Genomic DNA, 20,977 nt, shown 5'->3' with positions numbered 1-20,977 from the left:
TTGCTTTAGGAAGAGTGGCCCTGAGCTAACGTCTGTGCTCATCCTCCTCTATTTTGCTTGTGGGTCACCATCACAGCATGACTTGATGAGTGGTGTAGGTCTGCACCTGGAATCTGGACCCACAAATCTGGGCTGCCGAAGTGGAGCATGCCAAACCTAACCACTACACCACTGGGCCATCCCCCTGACCTGGGTAATTTTAAGAAATACCATCACCCCAGAAATTATGTCAATTGTTATGAGTTGGGCCTATCATCAATGCTATTTTAATAAAAACTTTATGCCTCCTGACCTCTTGACCCCAGTATTTGCAGATCATAGAAGATTAGCCCCACTCAAATAATTAAAATCTCAGGTTGCCATCTATGTTAGACCCTTATTTTCTTTGATGCCTGTGATCCCCAGAGAATTCCAGAAGGGATAAAATTCCTTGCTTGTATAGACCCATTTGGTTTGCCAGGAGTGAAGATCCAGGCTACCTTTTTTGTCAGAATCAGTGAGTAAGGAGACACAATTTAAGCCACGAGGAAAAGTTCTAGGAGCAAAAAAAGAACAGCCTCTGGCCAGGACACACGGAAGCTGGGTTATTTCAGAGGTTGTAGTGGACTTTGTGAGTGGTCCACACTGCAGCTTCTTTACAACACAGTGAATTTGTGTAGCGGGGGAGGACCCAGGCATCAGTATTTAAAAATTTTCCCAGGTGAATCCAATATGAGGCAAACTGAGAAGCAGTGTCTAGGTAGTACTGATCAAATTTCACTACATATACAAATCACTTGGAGTCATTGTTAACATGCATATGCTAATGTAGTCAGGCTGGGTTGTGCCTGTGTGTCTGTTATTTCTTTTTTTTTTTTATAATTTTATTTATTTATTTTTTTTTCCCCAAAGCCCCAGTAGATAGTTGTATGTCATAGCTGCACATCCTTCTAGTTGCTGCATGTGGGACGTGGCCTCAGCATGGCCGGAGAAGTGGTGCGTCGGTGCACGCCCGGGATCCAAACCCGGGCTGCCAGCAGTGGAACGTGAGCACTTAACCATTAAGCCATGGAGCCGGCCCTGAGGCTGTTATTTCTAATAATCCCTAGGTCCTACTGAGCTCAGCTTTACTCTTAAGTAAATAAACTTGTATTAATAAAAATAAGTTAAAAATGGATTGGCAATATTTAGACATCACAATACCTTTTTAATATGTTATATTTTGGAGGCTTTTATTAACATTGGAAGAAATTTTTACAATAGAACTTTACAATGATTTTTTTTGTTTTTTGTGAGGAAGATCAGCCCTGAGCTAACATCCATGCCAATCCTCCTCTGTCTGCTGAGGAAGATTGACCTGGGCTAACATCCGTGCCCATCTTCTTCCACTTTATGTGGGATGCTGCCACAGCATGGCCTGACAAGTGGTGCGTCAGTGAGCGCCCAGGATCCGAACCTGGGCCGCCAGCAGTGGAGCGCGCGCACTTAACTGCTATGCCACGGGGCTGGCCCCTATAATGATGTTTAGTAATCAAAATGTACAACACAAGAGAATATTCCCCATCATGTTTTCTGAGCCTGGAGCTCCACCATCCGTTGTCCCATCTTGTGAAGACCATTCTGAGGGGCTGACTTTGAACATGGCTGGATGGTGGAGGATGGGCCATGGTGCAGGCCTGGATGGTATTCAGGTGAGGTCTGTTTTATGGAGACAGGAGGTCAATCCTTGGCCCCTAGACACGTGTCTTTCTGGCCATGTGAGATCCAGGCCCTATTGTACTTGGGAGAGGTTGGAAATTCCAGACAGCTCCCACATTAGGACTGTGAGTGCTTTACTGAGAGATATGGAAGGGGCTGAGTCTTTTGATGAGTAGATGGATCTCTTGTCAGGTTTCTTTACAAGTGCCTGGCATGTGAGAACAAGGTGTAGGACAGATTCCTTCTTGGTTGTGTGAACAAACTCTGCCTGCTGCTGCATGATGTGGGAGAGGATATCACACATTTAATATATATTAGGATTCTCTTGCTCTCAAGTGGAAAATGAAAATCAATCAATAAAAAGTCATGGAACATCTAAAATTTAATATATCAGTAAAAGAAATATAAACAATCATTTTAAATATCATGAGGTACTCAACCTCACTAGTGATCAGGGGGAAATAAATTACAATATCAACTTCATGCATTTTTTTACATCAGAGTGGAAAATATAAAGTTTCTTAATATTTGCTCTTGTTAATTAAGTGGAAACAAGCTCTTTCATACATTTTTCTACAGAGTAAACATAACTACTGCTGAATTTAAGGGACTTTGCTGGCAAATGAGTTTTAATGAGTGATTTGACAGTACTAATCACAATTTAAAAGATGCATGTTCTTGCATATAGATTTCTGCCTCTTGGTCTACTAAAATCACTTCCACATGCCCTACCAGCATGTTACTGGAAGATGTGCAAGTAGTTGTAAGAAACAAAAAAATGGATTCTGAAAATTACACAAATAAAGTGGAATCCCATTGGCTAGAGTGGACTTTTAAAAAAGTCTTCACACAGAAGGAGCATGGGAGGGCCAGCCCCATGGCTTAGCAGTTAAGTGCACGCGCTCCGCTACTGGCGGCCCAGGTTCGGATCCCGGGCGTGCACCGATGCATCACTTCTCCGGCCATGCTGAGGCCGCGTCCCACATACAGCAACTAGAAGATGTGCAACTATGACATACAACTATCTACTGGGGCTTTGAGGAAAGAAAAAAAGGAGGAGGATTGGCAATAGATGTTAGCTCAGAGCCGGTCTTCCTCAGCAAAAAGAGGAGGATTAGCATGGATGTTAGCTCAGGGCTGATCTTCCTCACAAAAAAAAAAAAAGAAGGATCATGAGAGTGAAGCATATCAGAGTTCCCAGAAGAGATATAGAGCAGGGAATCAGGGGAGACTCACTCTCAGATAGTTGCAATATTCTGTCAGTTCCTTCCAGTTTTGCTACTGCCTCCCTTGGGATCTCCTGGAAATTTTCTGGAGTAGAGCCTTCCTCCACTGCTTGTTTGTTCCTGCAGAACAAACCTTGTTAAGTGGACATGCTCTAATTTCCTCACTGGGATAAAATTTTCTGGGGTCCAGTCCAATGCAGTGTTTTTGAGCGAGGGTATATTGATACCCTGTGAACTTTGGCAGGACTGCCTTGTCTTAGATCCCATCTCAGATCCTTCCCTCAACTCCAGGCAGCCCAGCAGGGTTTCCATTAGGTACTTTCATTTAGACTCATTTGCTTTTCTGCCTGCCATATGCAAAGATCTAAGATGTGCCCTGGACCCTCCCCCTTAGTGATTCTTTGGGAGCAGAATGAGCTCCTGAGTGTTGGCCCTGGAGGACATAGAACTCTTGTCTATTTCTCTCCACATTCTCTGTCCTTGCCTGGAGATGGCTGTGCATACTCTCCCATTAGACACACTCTCCCATTAGATTTCAGTGTTCATGGGTTGGTTACACTCTTCCATGCTACTCACCTTTGTCTTTGTTCCCTCTTTCTTTTGGTCTTGTTAAAGGGGCCTGGACATTGGGGTTTCCTTATTTCCAGGTTCTCCTTCTCCTTATTTGATTCCAGGGACTGGGGCACTATAGCTCATCCCAGCAATTCATGGCGCACATCATGCTTCTTGCTGTGTGCCCAAATGCCCCACAGTCCTTGCACTTCACATGTGGGTGGATGAGGATGGTGGTCAGTGAGTCAGCAGAAATCACAGACAGCTTTCAAAGGTGAATATAAAGACAGATTATGGGAGTTTGCTATGGATTTTGAGGAGGGAAATAGACACATGACCCATTATGTTCCAGGATATTTAAGATAATATGATTCTGACCACAGTCCTCGTGGGAGAGAAACAATAGGAGGAATGATTAGAAGGTCTAAACATGAGAGTAATTAAACAGATTTCAAGAACTGGACAAACACCAGGCTGGACATGACCCTAAATAGGAAGTGAGGTTGCTCTTCAGGGTCTCTGAATGAGCCAAGTTCGCTGGCAAGGAGTTCGCAACCCAGGCCAGCCTTGAATGGGAAAGGACAACTGAGTTATGGAAACAAATTTTCATGTTCAAACCCACTGTCTGAGTCTGTGTTATCCCCTAGTTCCCCTCAGATCCAAATCTCCATTTACCCTGGGATTTACCTCCTTTTGTGGGAGAACCCTCTGCCCCACTGGTCACCTCTGTCACTTCTACACATGCTGGGTTTTAGAGGGTCTGTGGCAGCTGATGCTATATGTAATGACCTGCCATCTGCCCACCTACTTGGAGCTTTATGTCAGTCTTCCTCAGCTATTGACTTTTGGGTTTCCTGAGTCACAAGAGTCCATAAAACTGCCAAAGTCTTTGTTAAGGGGCTTTCTTGACACTTAGACAACCCCCATGTCTGCGTTGATTCTCCTCGCCCTCAACTGTGCACCACTCTATAGGCATAAATGGAACAGGGGAGACTTTGCACTTTTTCTGGTTTAGCTTCTTGCCTATAGCATTGCAGTACTTGATTAAAGGCTTTCATTTTTGACTTGTTTCTTTAATCGGCTATGCCTGGCAGCTCAGCTCTCTCACTCCTCGCTCAGCTGAGCTCCTGACAGGAGATACACAGGACCTGGAATAGGCCATGGGCACAGGAGATGGTGAAAAAAGTTACCTGACATAGGTTGTAGGTACAGGGGATGGAGACTCAAATGGGCTGGCGTAAGATGCAGGCACACTGAATGGAGACTTTTGAGAGCTGGCAAGGACTATAGGCAGAGAGATTAGAAAAACTTGACAACACACATGAGCCATAGACACAAGGGATGGAAATACACAGGGGGATACATGGACTGTTGTGATACAAGGCGGTGACACTGGAGACCAATATGGGTTGCAGGCACATGTGATGGAGGCACTGGAGGCAGACTTGGCCTGCAGGCACAGGGTTTGGAAACACAATTGTGTAGACATGGGATGCCAGCTAAATCAGTGCTTAGAGGGAAATTTATAGCTTTCAATGAGTAAATTAGAATAGAAGAAAGACTGATATCATTAATCTCAGCTTCCTTCCCAAGAATTAAAAAACAACTATCAAACTAGAAGAATATAAAAGTAAAGGAATAGTAAATATAAGAGCAGAAATCAATGACAAAGAAAAAATACAACAGAAGCAAATCAACAAGGCTAAAAGTTGTGTTTTGTTGATATTAATAAAATTAATAAACCCCTAGCAAAACAGATATAAAAAAGAAAAGAAAAAGAGAAAAAATCAAATTGCCAATATCAGGAATCAAAACATGGGCGTCCTCTACAGGACCCACAGACATTAACAACATACTAAGCGAATTTTATGAAATACTTAGGATAAAAATTTTACAGCACAGATCAAAATGGACTACATTTTTAAAAACAACTTATCAAAACTGACACACACACACATGAACATAAAATAGGAAAAATTCTATATCTATTAAAGTGGATCAATTATTAAAAAATCAAATCAAACAACAAATCATCAACAGCAACAAAAACCTTGCCAAGGAAAATTCATGATCCAGACTACTGAAAGGTTCCAAACATAAGGAGGAAAAGAAAAATCACCTAAATTTCCCAAACTCTCCCAAAAAGGAGGAAAAGAGGAAATATTTTCAATTTATGAGGCCAGGATAAAGTTGATGGCACAATTTGACCAGATCATTAGAAGAAAATAAAGTTATAGACCATCTCTTTCATAAACACAGATATACATATGCTAAGTAAAATATCATATGAACTCAGCTATACGTGAAAACATAACACATCAGTACTAGGTGGGATATGCTAAAAAATACAAGGCTGATTTAGCACTCTAAAGTAAATCACGTAAATCACCCATTAGCAGAAAAATAAAAGAGAAAATCATATGATCATCTAGAATTAAGGTAAAAAATAATTTAATAAAATTCAATATCTATTCATGTAGAAAAAACTCTTAGCAAAATCATAAAAGTAGGCAACTTCTTTAATATGATTACGTTTGTTTAAAATGAAATATAGCAAACATCATACTTAATACAGAATTATTGAAAGTTTTTTCCCCTGGGATGAAAACCAGACACAGAAGCCTGCTATCACTAATTCTGTTTAACATGGCACTGGAAGGGGAGTCAGGGCATTAACACAATTGAAAAAAATATAAGGCATAAGGATCAACAAGGAAGAAATAAAACTGCCAGTATACATGGATGGCACTATTGCGTGAATGGGAAATTCACCAAAATCTACCAGTTATTACAACTAAAAGTGAATCTTAGTAAGGTTGCTGGATACAAGCTTGATATATAAAATTAATTTATTAATATATGTCAACAACCTAAAAATAAAAAATAAAATTAAAATACAAGGGTTAAAATAGGAGGAAATATCTACAATAGATTCGAACCAATAAGGGGTTAATTTATAGAATATCTAAAAAATTCTTCAAATCAATAAGCAAACACAAAAGATCGAACAAAAAAGTCAGCAGAGAGTATAAAGAAATAGAAAAGTGCCGCTGCCAATACATATCTCGGAAACTGTAACTCAACTGAAGCGGGGAATTGCATCGTCCAAGTGACAGGATCCACACAGGCACCCTGGGGGCAGGATCCCAAGTGGCGGGCACCACCAGGGGGAGGCAACAGCGCTCTTGATTCAGGGAACGTCCTGGTACCGAGGAGAGCGGGGAAGCTGGGGACCTCCCACGTGCAGCCACTTCCCTTACTCCCTCAACCAAGGCACAGGGGTCCCAGGAGATCCATCTTCCTCCCGCCCCCAAGTGCCAGGGAGGATTCTGACTGGCCGTGTCTAATCTCAGAACAAGTCTGGCCCCGCAGCCAACCTAGCACTCCAGCAGCGCCTCTGACTGGCTGCCTCCTCTCCCTTTCCCTTGTAGATGCCCTTTACCACAATAGAGACATTCTCTTCTGTTCTCAGTGTACTTATTATAAGATTATTAGATGTTGATTTTTTCCTTATTCTTTTTCTGCATCTATTGAGAGACTCATACTGTTTGGTTTTCCTTCATAAAAGTAATATGGCAAATTACTTCTATTTTTAAAATATTAACTCAGCCTTTCATTCCTGGCATGATCTCACATTGTCTTGATATCTTACCATTTTTATGTCTTACTAGATATATTTGCTAATGTTTAAATAGATAATACTCACATATAATCATATATTTTAACAGTTAAAATTTTTTATGCTGAAATAATTGCAGATTCACATGCTGTTGTATGAAATAATACAAAGAGAGCCCATGTGCACTTTACCAGTTTCCCCCAGCGCAAAACCATGGTACAACAAACAACCATGATATTGACCTTGACAGAATGAAGATGCACGACATTTCCATCATCACAAGCATCCTCATATCGTCCTTCTATAGCCACTAGCACTTCCCTCCAGGTTCCACTCCCACCATAACTCCTGATGACCACTAACTTGTTATATGTTTTCTATTTCTATAATTTTGCATTTTAAGAATGTCATATAAATAGAATTGTACTGCATGTAACATTTTGGTATTAACTATTCACTCAGCGTAACTCTTGAGATTACTTTATGTTGTTCAATGTATCAATAATTACTTCCTTTTTTATTGCTGAGTGGTATCCCTGATAAAGAGGTACCATCATTCACACACTGAAGCACACCTGGGTTACTATTGTTCAAGGGCAAAGTCCTAATCAGTGGAAGACAAGCAATTAGAGGCCAGAAAACTTTCAAGGAAGAGACAAGTCTAACTTTTCTCTCAGTGTCGTCACCTTCATCCTCACTCCTACTGAGGCTGCTGGCTGGGCACTGAGGGCTAGAAGCACTTACAAGGTTGCAGGATCGCAGGCACTTTCATACAATATTGGTTTGAAAGTAAAGTTGTAAAACACAATTTGCACAGCAATCCCCCTGTACATATCAAATGTAAAAATTACTTTGTTAGTAACACTGATTTTATTACATACTTAGGTAATTCTAATGGCAAAAAATAGTACATATCAACAAATAAATATTTAAATATTATTAAATGGTTTTTATTAGCAACAGTAGAGGAAACATCCTATGTACCCATCAGCTGAGAACACTTGAATAAATTACAGTCATTTCTTATATGGATTATTATGTGGAAATTAAAAATGAAAGACAAATGTGTATTTAACTACCTGAAAAATATCTCTAAAACTTAATAAGCTAGAAAAAAATCAGAGAAACACACACAAGTATAGTGTGCTTTTTAACTGTATATTTTTGTATGTTTTAAGACTATGAAATTATCTTTAATAAATTAATTAAATGAAACAGTATCTGTATCATATAAACAAAAATGTAACAATCAATACCTGTAGTGAGGGCTATATATTTCTGGGACGTGAAGTCTTTAATTCAGTTTGAGATAATTTTTATGGTAGTATAAAATAGGGGTCCAATTTCATTTTTCAGCATGTAGTTATCCAGTTTTCCCAACACTAATTGCAGAAACTATCCTTTTCCCATTGAGTCTTCTTAGTTTACTTGTCAAATATTAGCTAAATGTATACGTGTGATTTTATTTCTGCGATCTTCATTCTGTTCTATTGGTCTATGTGTTGTCTATTTTTATGCCTGTACAATACTATTTTTACTACTATATCTTTGTAATAAAGTTTGAAATCAGGAATTGTGATGCCTCCAGCTTTGTTTTTCTTTCTCAGGTTTGTTTTGGTTATTTGGTGTCTTTCATGGATCCATATGAATATTAGGATTGTTTGTCCTATTTCTGTGAAAAATGCCATGGGAATTTTAATAGGAATTGCACTGAATCTTGGGATGGCATTGGGTAGCATGGACATTTTAACAATATTAATTCTTCTGCTTCATGAACATGGGATAGCTTTCCATTTCTTTGTGTCTTCTTCAATTTCTTTCATCAATGTCTTATAGTTTTCAGTGTACAGATCTTTCCCCTTCTTGGTTAAATTTATTCATAAGTATTTTATTGTTTTTGATGCTATTGTAAATAGGATTGTTTTCTTTGTATCTTTTTCAGATAGTTCATTGTTAGTGTACAGAAATGCAACTGATTTCTGTATGTTTGTTTTGTATCCTACAATTTTACTGAATTTGTTTATTAGATCTAACAGTTTTGGGGGGGAAGTCTTTAGGGTTTTCTCTATATAAGATCATATCATCTGCAAACAGAGACAATTTTATTTCTTCATTTCCAGTTTGGATGCATTTTATTTCTTATTCTTGCCGAATTTCTCTGATTAAGACTTCCTTTACTGTGTCGAAGAGTAGTGTTGTGAGTGGGCACCCTTGTCTTGTTCTTGATCTTTGCAAGAAAGTTTTCAATCTTTCACCATTCGATATGATGTTAGCTGTGCATTTGTCATGTAAACATTTTATTATGTTATGTTACTTTTATAATCAATTTATTGAGAGTTTTTATCATGAAGGGGTGTTGAATTTTGTCAAATGCTTTTTTTGCATCTCTATTGAGATAATTTTATGATTTTTATCTTTCATTCTATTAATGTGGTGTATCACATTTATTGATTTGCATATGTTGAACTTGATCATGTTGTATGGTCTCTTTTTTGAGTTTAGATAGTCTTATTATAATGTGTCTTGAAGAAGATCATTTTAGTTTGAAATGTTGGGGTGACATATTAGCTTCATGAACTTGGATGTCTAAATGTCTCCCCAGATTTGGGAAGTTGTCAGCCAATATTTTTTTAAAATAAACTTTCTTTCCCTTTCTCTCTCTCTTCTCCTTCTAGCACTCCAATAATGCATATCTATTTCTTTTCATGCTATCCCATAATTCATATTGGCTTTCTTCACGCCTATTCATTCTTTTTTTCTTTTTGCTCTTTTGACTGGATGATTTCACATGACATGTCTTCTACTTCACTAATTATTTCTTCTACTTCATCAAATCTGATTTTGAAACTCTCTATTGAATTCTTCAGTGATTGTGTTCTTCAACTCTAGAATTGCTGTTTGTTTTTCCTTAATGATTTCTATTTCTATGTTGAACTTCTCATTTGTTCATGCAGTGTTTTCCTAATTTCATTTAGTAATCTATCTGTGTTTCCTTGTAGTTTACTGAATTTCTTTAAGAGGATTATTATGAAGTCCTCATCAGATGGTTCCTATATCCCCGTTTCTTGGTCAGACATTGGAGTTTTATAATTTTCCTTTGGTGGTGTCATGTGTCTTTGATTATTCGTGATCCTTGTGGCCTTCCATTGGCATCTGTAAATTTGAGGAAGTAAGCACCTATTCCAGTCTTTACAGATTGGTTGTGGCAGACAAAACCCTTCACAGTCAGCCCATCCAGGGATTCTGTATGGCCATCTGGTGGTGTCCAGGGTCAAGCTTGCTGCTGGAGCCTTTGGGCAGCCTGGTGCTCCAGTGAGTGGAAAGCTTGGGTCCAAGGTATTCTGTCTAGTCCTGGGCACAGCTGGGACCCTGAGTTCAGGAGTACCTCCACTGAAGCCTGTGTTTGCAGGTGCTGATTAAGAGCCTGGAGCCACAGGAATCACCCAGTGCTATGGGAGTTTGCTGGTGCTGAAGTGAGTTGGGAGCATTGGTTCACAGGAGACTGCCAAGAGCCTGGTGCCAAAAGAGACAGCTTGTGCCAGGGTAGGCCAGAAGTCTGGGTTCCTGGGAGTCTGCTGGGAGCCTGGAACCACAGAAGCTGCCTTGGGCTGCAGGAGCCAGCAGGTGCTGGGTCAAGATGGAAGCCTGGATTCATGGGACCCTGCTGGTGCCTGGTGCCATGGGAGCTGCCTGGGGCTGCTGGATGAAACATAGCAGGTGCTGTGGCAAAACATGGGCTTGAGTTCTCAGTAGCCCACGGGAAGCCTGGTGCCATGAAATCTGCTGAGGGTTGCTGGAGCTGGTAAGTGCTTAGGTAAGCTGGGGTCCTGGGGTCCTGGGTTTGTGGAAACCCACTGGGAGCTCTGCCATGGAAGCTCCCTGTGGCTTTGGGTGCTGCCTGGGGCCACTGGAGTAGACAGGCACTAGGGTGAGCCAGGGTCTGGATTCACCAGAGCCAACGAGGACACGACTTGGGGTCAGAGGAGCCACCATGGGCTGCTGAAGATGGCAGGCACCAGGCTGAGATGGGGGTCTGGGTTCCCAGGAGACTGCTGGGAGCCTGGTGCCAAGGATGGTGCTTTGGGCCACTATAGCTGGCATGCTCCATGGTGAGTCTGGGCTTGCAAGAGGATACAAGGAGCCACCTAGGTCCACAGGAGTCAGCCTGGTGCTGGGGCAGGCTTGCTCTGGGTCTGTGATGAAGTCAGGCACTCACTTTACTCTCCTTCTTTTGGGGAGATTTTTGATTACTGATTCAATCTCCTTATTTGTTATTAGTCTGTTCAAGTTTTCTATTTCTTCATGATTTAGTCTTGATAGGTTGTAGGAATTTACCCATTTTTGTCTTAGATTATCCAATTTGTTAGAGTACAAGAGTTCAGAATAGTCTCTTATAATCTCTTTATTTCTGAAGCATCAGTTGTAATGCCTACTCTTTCATTTCTGACTGACTTTGAGCCTTCTCTCTTTTTTTCTTAGATATTCTGTCTAAGCATTTGTCAATTTTATTTTTTCAAAAAATCAACTCAGTTTTATTGATCTTTCATATTGTCTCTCTATTCTCTATTTCATTTTTTTCTGCTCTGGTCTTTGTGACTTCCATCCTTCTGCTAACTTTGGGTTTCGTTTTTTCTTTTTCTAGTGCTGTGTGTTGTAAGTTAGGTTGTTTATTTGAGATCTTTCTTCTTTTACAGTGTACAAGTTTATTGAAAGACCAAACTCAAATGTCACCTCCACCAGGTTTTATTTGGAATCCTCCAGCACTCAACATAGAGGCTGCCCAAAGACATGTGCAAAAAAAATGTCTGCTAAATAAGTGAGTTTTTTAAAGTTTTATTCCAAGGATCTTAGATTAGATTATCAAACCAAAGTTCTTTTTCTAGATTACACTCGATCTAGGCAATTAAAAAAAAAAAAACAGACTGCTATCCTTCTTGAAAAGAAAATCTTTGCTAATAGCCTTTGAAAATCATGCACGGAAAATTTTTTTACACCATTTTTCTTTAAAGTATTTTTCACACAAAACAACCAGATTTATTTTGTAAACACATCTCTTGAAACACTCATTCTAAATAATTAAACTTCTGTTATGACAATGAACTACTTAAATGATAAAGTCCCAACTAGGGGATGAATAACATGCTGAATTCATTAAGTGTTTTACTAGCGGAGAATATAGTAGTCAATAGTATAGATCAGAGCTTTTTTCACTAAATTTAAATCGTTTCATTTTACTTGGGGTGGAGAGATGGACAATAAACAAATAAGTAATGTATCAAAGTGATGATGGCTCTATGAAGATTTAAAATTTTAAATAGGATGATTGAGTAGCGACTTTAGAATGGAGGGTCTGGGAAGGCCTCTCTGAGTAGGCAATATTCAAGCTGAGATTTAAGATGAAAAAAGGGGGCTGGCCCCGTGGCTTAGCAGTTAAGTGCGTGCGCTCCGCTACTGGCAGCCTGGGTCCGGATCCCGGGCGCACACCGACGCACCGCTTCTCCGGCCATGCTGAGGCCGCGTCCCACATACAGCAACTAGAAGGATGTGCAACTATGACATGCAGCTATCTACTGGGGCTTTGGGGAAAAAAAAAAAGGAGGAGGATTGGCAATAGATGTCAGCTCAGGGCCGGTCTTCCTCAGCAAAAAGAGGAGGATTAGCACAGATGTTAGCTCAGGGCTGATCTTCCTCACACACACAAAAAATAAAAATAAAAAGATGCAAAAAAGGTTGACAATGCAAAATTCAGGAGAAAGAGCATTCCAAGCAGCGGGCCCTGAAGCACAGCAGGGAGACAGCAAGTTGTAGATGAGGTAGCTGAAGAGGCACCAGTAGATCATGTAGTGATGAAGAAAGCATAAGGAGTGACAAGAGATTTTCACATATTGAGGTATATGGGGTAACTATTCCAGTTCCAAACTGATTTGGCTTGAGCTAAAAAGCCCGACTTATGCCCTATCAAACATACATTGTACATCTGCTTAACCACTAAAGTAAAGAATACACTCTCTTAAGATAAGAATGCATCCTTCCCCTCCTACGTCCTATTGGAATGCCCTGTTGGTAATGCCCAAATCAGTCCCTTTGCTGACATCACATCACATTGACCTGCTAATTTGCAATTGAATACCTCTTTGAAATTTTGATAAAAATGTATCCTGGGTATGTTCTTTGTTCTAAAAAGATATGAATGAATTGAAAACCATGCTTCTCTGGAATGCCTTCTGAGGCCTCTCTGGGTTATAATCCTCACTCTGGCTCAAGTAAACTCACCTTATTTCTCTTATCTATAGAATGGTTATTAGTTATTTTGCATCAACATTTGGTGTAGTCATTGCAGGATTTCAGAGAAACCCACTGGAGACCACCTGGAATCTACACTGAACTGGCATTCAGTCCCATTGATCTCCCCCCCACCCCCCGCCAGATCACTGCATTCTTCAGGTGACCCTGGTGAGTTGCCCTGAAACTTGGACCTCCTTATTTTAAGTCAATGGTGCAGAGTTTATTTGAGCTGTTTCAGACCTTAAGACTAGGTATTTTAAGGGGGTACCCGTATATACCCTAGGTCAGAGGAACCTGGGGGGAGGGAATTCCTAGGAAAGAGAAACCTAGGGGGAATTTCCTAGGCCAGGGGAGCCTAGGGGGAAATTTTGGAGTGAACAGGGCAGGCTGACCTTTTTAATTTGGCTTTAAATTGGAAAGAATTGTGTTTATAAAGTCTGAACAAACTGCTTGATAGAGAAATGAGAGTCTGAACTTGTTCAGCTCTGAAGAGAAAGGACACCAGCTCCCCTTGGCCAAAAGGCATTCTCAGGTGACTGAGAACCTACTGGGAGTGTTTGAGGTCGAGCCTCGAGACGTGCAGCGGTCCCATAGGAAAGTCCACTATCATTCATGTTAATTAAAATCTTGTCCAGGAAAGTGCATATAGGTTTGGTCACCCACGCGTTCTGAGCCCCCATGGTGGTCTTAGACGGCCAGTGGGAAAAACTGAGGCACATAAGAGAGTGTTTACAACCTTTCTTTAGGGAGTAACAGCACACTTCTGACACACTACACTGTCCTTAGATGTTGTTCAGACTTTATAGCAAAACAAAACCAAAAGAAAAGTGGGAAATCGAGCTTCTAAAAGCCCGACCAGTTCCCGAATGGCCAGCCTTCTCTCTGAACTCCAGAGACTCATACAAGTGCTTAATAAAAGGGGCCTAAGACTGAGAGAAAGAAAAAAAAAATGGGAAAAGAAGCTTTTGCAGATGCAAACTGCTAAAATTTTTAAAACAGAGGCTATAAAATCTTTGTTGCACCTGTCTGTTGTTTATGTGTGTGTCTCTATGTTATATGTGTGTAATATTTTACTTCCAGATGGTATGGTCAAAATTAAGAGCTCTGTCTAATTGTCTTAAAGTAAGCACTTACATAAATTCTAAATGTAATAGAAATTAACCCAAATGTCTTTCAAGTTAACATGATATAAATTAATCTTTGGTAAATGAAAGCTGGTTTAAGTTTGTTGACTTAACCAATCAATTGGTTTGATTGACAATTGTTGGAAACAAATGATTTAGATAGATGAAAATAAGTAAGAGTTTTTTGGTACAATAATTGTGTTTTATGGTTTGTATCTTTGAAAAAAAAAGCTTCCAAATTCCTTTCAGTAACTTAAAACTTTAGAGTTTTGCTAAATTAAGTTAATGATAAAAGTTCGTTGAGCATCTGGTTCATTTTCAAATAAGGTAAAATACTGAAACATTATTGCTAAACATATCTAAGTTTACTTTTGGCTTATTAAAGAAAAACTAAAAGGTGTTTTGGGTCTATTAGTAAACACGTCTTGTGTTTTATTAAAAGATTGTACTATAAAGTAACATGTCTCCAGAAATTATGAAAAGTGTTTATAAATTCGTCAAGCCACAGAATGCTAATGTACAAGAACGTTTATAACTGCTTAGTTTTTACTTAGAAGTCAAAGTCTATAAGGGTTAAAAATTCTAATTAATATATGTGATTAAAGTTACTAATAATTAATAAGAAAAACAGGTCTGTATATAAGGAAAGCAAGATGTGTATTTTCAGTAAAGAAGGTACAAGGAATGGAAATATTTTGTTTGGTTGGTTAAGAAAGATAAATTTGTCCTAAAGTACTAGAGAGGGAAATAAAGACATAGGATAAATTCTGAATGTAAAAAGAAAGTTATAAAAGGTTTGTGGATGAGGAATTCTGGAAAAAGAGTTTTATGCATGGTCAACTTGCCTGGGATTAAAGTAAATCCAATTAAGTAAATGAGTTTTAATGTCAAAAGTAAGCTGGTGCAAAATTAAAATTTTGTTTTCTTTGTCTTAAAAGGGTAATTTTCTTGAACTTGATAAAGAGATTATAAAAGGCTTTTCTTTACCTTTGAGTAAGTCTACCCAAAAGACAGAAAAACTATGTTAAAATAATTTCCTATGTTCAAAAAACTGAGGTCTCTCTATTAAGATTTTTTTTGACTGTTTTAACTCTCTGTTTGCCCTTGACTGTTTCAGTTGCCACTTTAATTGAATGGATAGCTAAGTGTTGTTTCATGGGGACCTATGATAGTGTGTGGGTGAACGTTATTGATATAGATGTTTTGAAATTGTATAACATTACTGAAATTATGATCTGTCCTGGTTATCAGTCTGGTTCTGTTTATTATTTTAAAGCATTGTATGTCACAAAATTAACCAAATTTCTTTGTCAATTGCCATTTTGGGGTCTTGTTGTTTACAGACAGATATTTCTTTGCTCTGATGCTTTTGAAAAATATGTTTCATCCTCAGAGAAGTTCATGGAAAGGACTCTGGTGCTTACTCTAGAATACAGGCTTCTGATAAACTTTCAGATCATAAAACTGAACTGGGTAAGAAATGACAGAATTCTAACTGAAAAACTGATGACTTTGTGAAACTGCCGACAAGACCAAGGTCAAGAATTGATTACACTGGACTGAATGAACTAATGAGAATGATTATAATTTTTATGACTTTTGTTTGAAATATTGCTGATTTTTTAACATGTTGCTTTTTCAGATTTAAGGAAAACTTTTTCTATTTTCTCCTGAGCTAGCTATGATTTATGGCAACTTGATAAATTATACCTTTGTAAGCAGAATTGAAACATTTATCTTTTTCTCCCTACCTGATCCCTCCTGAATTTGGAAACTCTTGGTGAGTGAGTATTGTTATTTTCATGGCAATATAGCTATTTGCATAAGTTCAATAAGAATCTGTTCTCCTCTTAACAGGACATAATTGGAAACATTGGTTATATTACCAAAGCTTTGACTGGAATGTTAAATTTGAAAAAAAAAATACAGACACAGATATGACAAGGCAGCTTTTGAGAGACAAAGATTGGACTTTGTGGAACAAAGCCATGTGGAAATATCAGCCTGGTACCTTATGTTCAGCGTTCCAAGCAGCACTTACTGGATAAGTAAGGAATATCACTTATCTGGCACGTGCAAAGAACCTCGAAATTTCGGGGAACCTCAAAAAGAGAGGAATTCACACAAATCTGTAGGTATTGCAGGTGAAGTCTGATGACAAAATACTTGGTTTGGCTTTCCTGGTCTCGAGAGGCCTTTAAAGTTCAATCTGAGATTCCTTATAAAGAGTTCCAGCAAAGCAGACTTAAAAGAGCCTATGTGATCAGTTGCTATTCTTGCTGCACTTATGTAAGTAATTGAGTCAAGTTTTATTGAAACTAGACGTATTGTGCAAACCAGTTAGTCTTAATTTGGCTACCTTTGATAAAAATTAGGGTGATTTTAGAGAGGAAAACTACGTTTCAATAGAAACTATAATACACATTTGTGGATGTTGCTGTTAATTGTCTTTGAGGTTTTTGTTTTATATCTGTTAACTGGACTGGATCCTGAATTCTTCTAGTCTCCTGACATATATGACTACAAATCTACAAACTAATGTTTTCAATTTTTTCCATCATTCTCATTTGGAATCACTGAGAACTGAACCCGCCCTTTTTCTTGAAGCCTTTCAAACTGAAGCTGGTGGACTTGATATAAACTTAAGAGAGATTCATGTCTGTTGCTGTGTAAGCCACTCAGAAAAGTACCTGAATACTTGATGACATCATCAGAAACATTTAAAACTGCAAAAGATGCTTTGACTCTGACATCTAGAAATTTTTTTGATTGGCTAACCCTCAGACTCAGAAACTGGTTTATAATTTTCTCCTACCATTAACTTTGTTTTTTTTTTGTCTCATTACCTGGTTACTTGCTTCCACAATATAGGCCCAACTTTGGGAGCCCACCTGCATCACCATCTTACTAAGAGACTGGTTCAACAAGATGGAACAACAGGAAATCCCTCCAGATTGAGCGATTAAAGAGTAAAAGGGGGGAATTGATACTGGCTCAACACAAGGTTGACATAAGGGAAGCCATATTATAGAAAGGAAACCCCATTGTTACTTTGAATGACCTTTGATTAACTAGCCCAGACATGCTCTGTGGATTTTTTGGCCCCTCTCAGCTGCTATAAGTTGATAATTTTGTTCTCTTGAGTTCCTTAGGAATGTGATGACCCCTGGGCAGAGAGTCTGTGCCGATAGCCATCATCAATGACAACTGAAAGATCAGGGTAGAGGGCATTGCTCCAGTCTCTGATGCATATCAAGTAAAACAAAAGACTGCCAGGAACTAAGACTAGATGGATGCCCCCACCCTGAAACCAGATGCCTCCCCACTCGGATACCAGCCCTCTATATAATTAGCCTGTAGTCTTTGTCCTGTAAGATGGTTCTTTGAGACACTAGTCGGCCATCTTCCCCCTGGCTAGCAAGCTGTAATAAACTGCCCTTTCTTTTCCACCAAAAAAGAAAAAATGATGACAGGTTGGTAGCTTATTCTTTTCACAGAGAGCTCCCAGACCTTAAGGATCATGGAGCTGGAGAATTTGTGTATCAGAAGAGGCATCAAATAAAAGACTCTTTGTGGCCCTGTTGGGAAGACCATACCAGGTACTTTTAACCAGTTCATGCACTGCAGAATCAAAAGGCAGAGACTCATGAATTCACATTTCTCATTTTAAAAAGAGGCTTTTCCACCTAAGTGAGTTTCAGTTCCTATTTGTGATGCCTCACTTCAACTGACCAATGCAAATATCTCCAAACCAGGATGAGAGGAAGAAAGCATCTGTTGTAGACAGCTGTCCTGAGACTCTGGACCAGGCCTGTATTCCCAACCTTAAATTTCCTCATTTAAACCTTTGTTATGCTTAAACTACATACCTATTTTATAGTTGTTCCATTTAAGGTTTTCAGAATACTATCATACTTAAGGAAAGTGATTGATTTGGAACAGACTGGTCTCGAAGGCCAGGCATTTTTCAGGTGGCTCCTAATGGAACTCAATGGTTATGTGGAACAAATCTTTGGCCTTGGCTACTGCCTGGATGGCTAAAACACTGCACCCTGAGCTTCCCTTGGAGGCAGGGAAGGATTCACTGAGCTAACATGTGTTGCCAATCTCTCTTTAAGGCCAGATAGGCTCATTCAGTGTTCCACTGGTATGACCACCAAGCAGCTAGGTATATTGGTTCCTTCTTTGGGGCTAGAGAATGTCATATCCCATACAGAAGCCCTTAACAATTGTCAAACAGGAATAGCCTTTTTAAATACTAAAAATGCCTTTAATGGGGAAGGCTGTCCTTCAGAATAGAATGGCCTTAGATATTCTTATAGCATCCCAAGGTGGTACATATATATCATTCAAACTGAATGATGTGTTTTTATACATCATGTTATTCAAGACATGTGTGAGTCTTCCAATGCATCATCTCTGAATGCCTTAAGTGATCCTATACCTGATCTTGATTTGTTTAGTTGGCTCCCTTCTGGTATTGGCTACCATTTGCAACCCAATTGCAATTCCTATTTCTATTACTCCTTGGAATTCTTGTATTAGTCGTAATATTCAAACTAATTACTGTTTTCTTTATTCAGTGTTGTAAGATTGTCATGCTAGCTACAGTAACGATTGCTCAGCGATGTGAGATGGTCGACCATCTTACAAGCCTGGATGAATCTCCTTTTCTTATTAAGGCTATGCCTAAGAATTCATTTTTAAGCTAATCAAGTATTGGATTACTTGTTCTAGAATTGTTATAAACAATGTAACTATAGGAAGTCACGTAATAGCATCTGTGCAATGTTTATGCAATAATCTAAAAATAATTGACAAATTACATAACCTGTGAAACACTTCACCTGTTAATATATACCTCTATGTTTGTCCACTATATCTATTTCCTCCCAATGTGGATAACTGGGCAAGTTGATGAAATAAAAGCCTAGCACCGAGGGACATGATGGACCCAGGGCAGGCAGCAACCACCCTGGCACTGAGGGACAATATTTTGATCAGAAGTGCTTTCTATTGAAAGATTATTGATCAAAAGGGAAAAATGACAAGAAATTTTCACACATTTAAGTATATGGGTTCACAACTGATTCAGCTTGAACTAAAAAGCCTGACTTATGACCTATCAAACATACATTGTACATCTGCTTAACCATTAAAGAATACACTCTCTTAAAATAAGATAAGATAGTCTCTCTTCCTCTCCTATGCCCTGTTGGTAATGCCCTATTGGTAATGCCCAGATTAGTCCCTTTCCTGACATCATGGTCACGTTGACCTGCTAATTTGCAATTGAATACCTCTTTGAAATTTTGATAAAAATGTATCTTGGGTATGCTCTTTGTTCTAAAAAGATATAAGACTGTACTGTAAACCCTGCTTCTCCGAATGCTTTCTAAGGCCTTCCTGGATTATAATCCTCACTCTGGCTCAACTAAACTCACCTTGTTTCTCTTATATATAGAATGGTTATTGGTTATTTTGCATCAATAGGATTGTGGATTTAAATCTCCAAGCAAAGAAGCCATTGGTAGATTTTAAAATGGGGAGCAACATAATCTAGATTATATTTTTTGTGATTGTTTTTTCTTTTTTTTTTTTTTTAAAGGATCACTTTGAAAGCCTACAGCAAATGGATTTGGGGGAGTGAGGCCAATTCGACTAAAACCAAACAAACAAACAAAAATCATCTGTGGATCAGACTAAGATGATGTTTGTGAAAATGGAGAGATGACTCCAACTTAGAAGTTTCTGAGTCAAAAGAACTTGCTGATCCATTGGATGCAGGGGAAGTAGGGGAAGGAGAGGTGTAAATTCATTTCAGAATACTGTACAGACTATTTAAGTGGTTCTTACATAACCAAAGAGTCTTTGTAACGGTCTTACAGGTTCCAGGAGTTAAACTCACACGTTTTCATTTTATGTTTGTATATTTGCATTCAAATATATTTGTGTGATTTTACCTTTTAAAAATAATCCTTAGCAGATGGAATGAAGTGAAGAGTGAGTGGGAAAGGAGTAGAGGCGACCTGTGTCCACAACTCTTTGAAGAAGCTGGGATGAGACATCACGCTTTTCCCTGCAGAGAGGCAGCACCTACGCAGCTCCGGGGAACTACCCAATCCCTACCGCATGCAGCCGCAGGGCGACTGTCAGATCAGGTGCCCCTCCATCCAGACACGTCCCTTTAAGGAGGCCAAAGCCATCGGTGACAAGCTGATGTCACACTGCCTCCACGCAAGCCCCGGCGCTCTCATACCCGCCAGCCCGCGGTGGGCGGCGAGAACTCCCGCGCGGCGGCGACAGCGCGGCGGAGGCCGGAGGCGGGGCGCCGGGCGCCGGCGCGGGCGGGGCAGCCCTTCCCCGGCGTGGCGCGCGCCAGCGGAGTGGCGCCGCGGCGGCGGCCGGCGGCTTGCTGCGGTCTCCCTCCGCGTCTCGGGGCCGCCCCCGCCCCACGGCCTCAGGGCGCCCGGTGCGGGTGGTAGTCGCCTGTT

At 39.7% G+C, this 20,977-nt stretch overlaps 1 long non-coding RNA gene across 4 annotated transcripts in view; it reads left to right on the top strand.

Moving 5' to 3' along the window:
* The window catches only part of LOC131415041 (uncharacterized), a 73,206-nt gene extending 52,452 nt beyond the window's left edge, over nt 1–20,754 (top strand). Inside the window, exons 6-7 of one of the 4 annotated variants that reach the window (XR_009222317.1) lie at nt 10,484–13,527; nt 20,467–20,754. This is a non-coding gene — a long non-coding RNA (uncharacterized LOC131415041). Of the gene's footprint in view, nt 1–10,483; nt 13,975–15,876; nt 19,559–20,466 lie in introns of those variants that run through there. The other 3 variants (XR_009222318.1, XR_009222319.1, XR_009222316.1) reach the window with 3 other exon arrangements.
* The last annotated feature ends 223 nt before the right edge of the window (nt 20,755–20,977 follow it).

This window comes from Diceros bicornis, chromosome 15 (genome assembly GCF_020826845.1).
Source record: "Diceros bicornis minor isolate mBicDic1 chromosome 15, mDicBic1.mat.cur, whole genome shotgun sequence".
Lineage (NCBI taxonomy): Eukaryota > Metazoa > Chordata > Mammalia > Perissodactyla > Rhinocerotidae > Diceros > Diceros bicornis.
The sequence above is the reverse complement of the archived record's forward strand: the minus strand, read 5'-3'. Positions and strand labels throughout refer to the sequence as shown.